Source organism: Lactuca sativa, chromosome 1 (assembly GCF_002870075.4).
Source record: "Lactuca sativa cultivar Salinas chromosome 1, Lsat_Salinas_v11, whole genome shotgun sequence".
NCBI classification, from domain to species: Eukaryota; Viridiplantae; Streptophyta; class Magnoliopsida; order Asterales; family Asteraceae; genus Lactuca; species Lactuca sativa.
The window spans coordinates 33,185,432-33,192,252 of NC_056623.2; the positions used below are offsets into that span (position 1 = coordinate 33,185,432).

The following is a 6,821-nucleotide window of genomic DNA, read 5'->3' on the forward strand; positions in this document are numbered from 1 at the left end:
ACCAAAACATTAATTATCTTTAAGCCAACATTCAATACTCCTTTGCTAAATATTCAAAAGTACTTTGTAAGAAAATGGTTATTAGAGTACAATCCCAAAATCATTATAATGAAGAAAGGTTGGTGGATGTGTTGTGATCAAGTTGGGCCCTTCCTTTTGAAAACAGAAGTACCTGAAACATAAACTGAAAACCGTAAGCACAAAGCTTGGTGGGTTCCCCAAAATACCACATACCATACATATCAACATATATTGGATCCCGCCCGTCATCGAGCCCCGCTCGGTATACAGATATGTTAGTCATCAGGCCTTGTCCGGTATAAACATATAAAAATATAAACACACAACACGTGTCATAATCACAAAGATAAATTGCATGAATACTAGCCATCGGGCCCCGCCCGACATCAGGTCGTACCCTGTAATCATAAAAACGCATACATATAACTAGCATACAATATACTCATCAGCCCTCGCCCGACATCGAGCCCCACTCGGTAAACATAAAACACATAACACATGCAAGAGTCACGCAGACAACAAGCATACTAAGTATAACATAATTACCTAATTTTAAATATCAATATGATATTTAAATTAGGGTTTCCAAATCTCCTTGTATAAGTTATAAATAGGATCCCTTGGATCCTATTATCGTCCAACACTTCCTCTAAGAAACTAAAGTTGAATTTCCGCCTCTCTCGTTTTCTCTCCTCAAGTGTTCTAATTGATAGGGTGTGGGTACAAACCATTATAGGCATCAAGTTTTTGTTGCTTGCTTTCCAAGGCATTTGAAGAAAGGAATTGATTTGATTATTTACTATAATAATAAAAAGGTATGTAAACCCTAATACCTTGTTATTTTTTATAATAGTATGGCTTCCTTAGGGTCATAGATTATTGTTGCCAATAGAGAAAACTTAGATCCGAATTGGTTGCATGTGAACTTAAGGGTTAAGTTATTTCGCCTCATGATTTGAATTATAACCTATAAAACATATCATAATGTTGAGACATGAAGAGGCATAATGATCGTTTGTTCAACACAGCTAACAATGAGGAGGTTGATGACCCCCACGACCTCTGCCACCATCTGTGTTACATCTACTGCCACCCCGAAAATTTTGTTGGCAATCTTGGTTGGTGGTGGGTCGTGGTTATTAAGACATAAACACAACAGGAGGAGTGGAAGAGGCATTAAGAGTTTGTAAGAACATCTTATGGTTTTCATCTTGAGATAACAAATCTATAAAAAATGGTGAGGGCTTGGAGGTTCGAATGGCAATGGAGAAGGTTTCAAAGTAGGCTCACAAACCGCAAAGAAACCAATTTAGTTTATCTATCTCACTAACAGGTTGTCCAATAGTTGTAAGTTTATCACAAATACCCTTGAATTTATGACCATATTCAGAGACTGATAGCATACCTTTGGATAAATGCCTTAGTGAGTCATGGAGAGTATGAATACGCTAAAAAGGAGCTACTATATACATTTTTGAGGACAATCCAAATATGCTTTACTGTGGGGAGACCAATGACTTCAGCAACTGCTTTTTCTGTGATTGGAGAATTAAGAAGAATAACAATTTCTAATCAAGATTGGTCCACGTTAAGAAAGCAGGATTTAGAGTTGATTTGTCTTCAACAAGGATGGTACCAGTTGGTGCGGAAGCAGTACCACCAATGTGAGGCTTAAGCTTCTGATAAGAAAATAAGGGAACCATTTGATTCTTCCATAAGAGATAATTAGTTAAGCACAATTTAATATGAATCATGTGAAAGAGAGTATTCATACGAAATATGTCATTTAAAGAAGAAGAAGACACCATGATTAAAGAAGAAGAAGACACCATGATGAGACAAATACCAGGAAAGAAACGATGAAGGCAGAATTTCATATATGCCCTTCTTAAACATCAAAATATCATATTTACCCAACTTAATTTCATATTTACCCAGCTTAATTTCTAAATATCATATTTACCATTCATAAAATTTCTAAATATCATATTTACCATTCATAAAATTTCAAAATATCATATATGTACTTTTTAAACATCAAAATATCATATATGCCCTTCTTAAATATCAAAATATCATAAATGCACTTTTTAAACATCAAAATATCAATAGTAATATACTAATATCTAAAATATCATTCATCTACAACATAATCAACAAAAAAACTAAACAATCAAAATATACATTCCATAGAGAGGGTTGAAGATGAATATTTTTGTTTGTCAAGAAGACGACATTCCAACAATTTAGAAGTTCACATTCCATTATCGATAATATCGTTAAATTTTTTAATTATTATAGTAATTTGAAGTTATGAAAAATGATTATAAATATTAAAAACATTATAAAAAAGGATTTGGGCAAATATGATATTTTGAAGGTTTATGAAGGGTAAATATGATATTAAAAAATTAAGTTGGACAAATATGATATTTTGAGGTTTAAGAGGGACATATATGAAATTCTCCGATATATTTAAATAAAATTAACCACACACAACATTGTGGGTTTTGGTATCTATTTATAAGAACAATTGTTACATACTAGAAATACTAATCTCCAATAAATATGGAAAAGATCATATATATATATATATATATATATATATATATATATATATATATATATATATATATATATATATATATATATATATATTCACCCTTACAATAAATTAATAAAAAAACAAAGGATGCACAAGCAGTTAAATGAATGGATTTCTTTAAAGAATGGATATGTCACTTATTATTTTGCCCTACAAAATGGGACAAATATTAATATACTTTTTAAATTTTTTTTCATAATACTTACATATTTTTTGATGATTTTAATTAATAAAAGTTGACATTGAATCTAATTACCAAAATGAACTTAAAAGTATAAAAATATTCGACTTGTGCATCCAAAGAAAAAATTATAAGAATCTGGGCAAAGTTGTCGACACGTATATTTCTTAACATACAAAAAGTAACATTGTACTCCCGAGTTTAGTTTAGCGAGAAAACTGAAAGGAATTGGGAAAAAGGGGAAAATCATATTCCTTGTTTTTTGGAAGGAAATGGAGAAATAAGAAAAGAATTATTTTTTATTATATTATCTACTAACTTTCCTCCAAATAATGGAAAGATTTTGAGAGAAAGTAATTATCCACAAAAAAGATATCATTCATTTACCCGTTTAGTCTTTAAACTAATATAAAAACAACATAGTTATCCTTCAACGATATCATCTTCATCGACATCTTGTGCATATAATGTTTCAACAATATAAGAAGGGGCAAAACATGGGCATGCCCGATGAAAAAAATTCAAACGTTATAAACTATAAACAATATATTTATCTTATATTGTCAGTAGTTAAATAGAACAAATATGTGTCATAAAATAGTTATGTGTATTTGTTTCTTTTAAACTAGAGGGGTTTCTCGTGCGTTGCACGGGACGGAAGGTGTTTGTTTTGTCAAATGAAATGTGTTGCTTGCATTGGTATCCATAGTAAAGTGCGTTGCTATTATGTGTAAACCGCCATCAATCGAATGAGCAGAAATGGAATGTAAGTCATGATAGTAAAGAAGTACAATGCTATATTTGAATATATTTTGAAAAACAATGAAAACACAATCTTATATCCGGGTAGTTTTAAATAAAATCACAATGTAATATACAGCAAATGTAGAAACTAGAAAGAACATTCTATTCATGCGGAAAAAATCATCTATATATTGACCAATTTATGCAACCGAGACAAATTATTTTGTCTGGAAAGCATATTCTATTAAACAAAAGTGTAACCTATAACTTGTATTGAGCAGATCCATCGAGTAATGAAAATTTTTGAAAGGGGATAACACATGTCTGTCCATACTTTCCTTCCCTATTAAAAAAAAGTGAGAAACAACGAAATCAAACAAGCATATATAGTATTTCTTCTATTTCATGCTACCACAAGGTTCTTGTTGATCTTTAAAACATAAAATTTCACATAAGAAGTTAAGAAGTTGGTACACTCATATACTTTTCCTTTGAAATGATTACCTTACCTTTGACAGTAGAAAAATCCAGAACCTACGAAAAGAAAGCTTAAGCATCAGTGATCCAACAATTGGATCTCTCCAGTTTCATATATTGGAATTTGGAAACCTGAAAAAAAAAAAAAAAAAAAAAAAAAAAAAAACAGATATGAAGTTTGCTTAGATACTAATAGAGATCAAATTATTCACTTACGGAGCCAGAACAAAAGAAAAGTAGAAATAAAAATGCAGTTGAATCTTCCAACCCCCGGATAACAAAATTGAATAAAATAAAACTCTAATAACTTGGATCAGATGTTTACAGGTAAAGTAAAAAAATATGGAAGAGAAGTGCGGCACAAGGTGGTAATTTCCTTCATTCATAAAATGGGTTGAGTTTACTGATATTTAGAATTACGGAATAATATCATAATAATATTTTTTGACATAAAAAAGTATATCTCAAATACTGTAATTATAAGCCAAAAAGAATACAATTACTAAAGGTTCAAAAATATACGTAAGAAATAATGGCAGAAAATGTTTAATTTATAATTGAAATCTAACAAAAAAATTTAAAAGAAATCCATAGCAAAAGCAAAGGAATCACAAGACAATGCATACAAAAATCATCAAAATTAGTGGTAGTAGGTAAATGTGTAAAACTTACCATCAATTGAAGCAGTAGAGAGGACTTTGAATATGTTCTGAAAAAGTGAAACAATAATTAGATCATTATTTGGAAATGGAAATAAAGAGGGCTAATCAAGAAATGTTTACTTGAAACCGATACCCAATTTCCTTCAAGACTATTGCGACTACTTGAATGTATGGATAAGTCAACATCAGAATCTTGATTGGTTATTACATTTCCTATGATAGATTCATAAAGAACACCTAAAGCATTCTTGTCATTAACAACACAATTATCAACTTCAACTGCACATGATAACAGAATGTTATAACCAATTCCATTACCTTGTTCATTCCAATCCTTTAAAATTCCATTCCATCATACAAAAAAAATACCCAAATTCTTGTAAAAAGAAAAACAATGTTAGTAGTAGAAGGAAAACCTATGCATAGGACAACTGCAACACTATAGGCTTTTGCACCCATAGCAGTCTAATATTTTAAAATACAATAACTATTTATTGATATCGGACAACATATATACATAATATAATGTTTTAAACATATAAAAAAATATGAAACGAACCTCTTTTCTGTGATCCATGGTTACCCGTTTTTCTACCTGATACAACTCTTTCACTTTAATCTTCTCTTTGGTCACTCGTTGAGTAATTTCCTTCACTTTCATCCATATGGAGTTTTTTTTCAGGTTCTGGTCTGCCCTCTTCGGCAAACAGCATCGAGGGATTCTGCATAATATGTCATTGCACATATTAGCATTCTACAGATAAAGGTAACTAAATTTACTTATGGATAAAATCCTATAGCATTCATCAATTACGTGTAAATAACCTGCTCAACTATTTTAATATGTAAATAATACGCATTACATTACACAATTGCTTCCAGACTATGATCATTACTCATCCCTTTTGCTAGGTTTCTGTATCCATAATCCCTTCTCATCCACCCATAGTGTGGAAGAAAAACTCAGTAGCAATTAAACCGGTATCAAAAGAATCTGCTACAAACCACATTTCATGCATTAAGGAAAAAGAGATAAGTACATTTATATAATGTTTATAAAGTCAAAGCCATATCCTAATTTTGGCTTAGCAGTGAAACTAAATCAAATCCAAATAGTGGAAAGGATCCCCTTTAATATAAACACAAGTATCAAGAAGTTCAAAAATAATTAAATACAACTTTACCAAGTCTAGAATCAGATAATCCTGAAAGGTCCAAAACTGGAATTCCATGAATACTAACAAATTTTCACCAAATTTGAATAAGCCCTAATATGAAACATATTTTCACCAAACATCCACACGGAAATCACAAATACAGGAGGTCGTGGGCAAACGTAGCAACACGGATGAGCGATTAGGCTATATCTGATATCGAGTGAGAAAAAAGAGAAAAGAACTACCAAATTAATTCTAAAACACCGATACGTATAAGAAGGAAAATGTTTGTATCAAACTCATTGGAGTATAAGAGGTGAGAAAACGAAGCAGATGAAAATCGATAAGTTACTTTGGGTTTTGAGAAGCCGAAGGTATTTGACATAGGCGGAGGTAAAAGTAAATTGAGTTGAAACAAATCTGAGGTATTCTAATACATGGATACTTTGCATCACGTAAAACCATGCAGTAGATTAAACATCATATCTATTTACAATTTTAACTACATACCTACTAAAATCGCAATTAAATCAAGTGATAAGATTTCTACACCTTGTAACGAACATGTTTTAACATAAATTCCGTGTTTTACTGATTTCAAGGTGTAAGCGATAGCAGAAAAGTGAAACGATCATACAAATAAATTTCAGCGTTACTAATTGATTAAATTCACATGAAGCAGTCATATCTAACAAACTCTCGTAATTCAATCTATACTAATAAAAGAGTAGCTCTTTTGTCCGTCATGTGTCATCATATTAGACATTTTAATTAATGTGTTGCCACTTGTCAATCTATTAGTTTTTAATTTTAAATTTATTAGACCTTTTCATTAATGTGATTCTATTTTAAATTTTAAATTATTGTTTTCATTAATTCACAAATAAAAAATATCTAATATATATTAAAAATTAATTTTATATATTTATTTGAATCAATGATTATAATTTCACATAACTAATAAAAAATATATC

At 30.4% G+C, this 6,821-nt stretch overlaps 1 long non-coding RNA gene across 1 annotated transcript; it reads right to left on the reverse strand.

The window, feature by feature from the left end:
• Positions 1-3,662: 3,662 nt before the first annotated feature.
• Positions 3,663-6,221, reverse strand: LOC111913445 (uncharacterized). The gene is made up of 3 exons (XR_002857536.2): positions 4,701-6,221; positions 4,061-4,160; positions 3,663-3,894 (listed from the first exon to the last, which is right to left on the reverse strand). It is a non-coding gene; the product is annotated as an uncharacterized LOC111913445 (long non-coding RNA).
• Between the last annotated feature and the right edge of the window lie 600 nt (positions 6,222-6,821).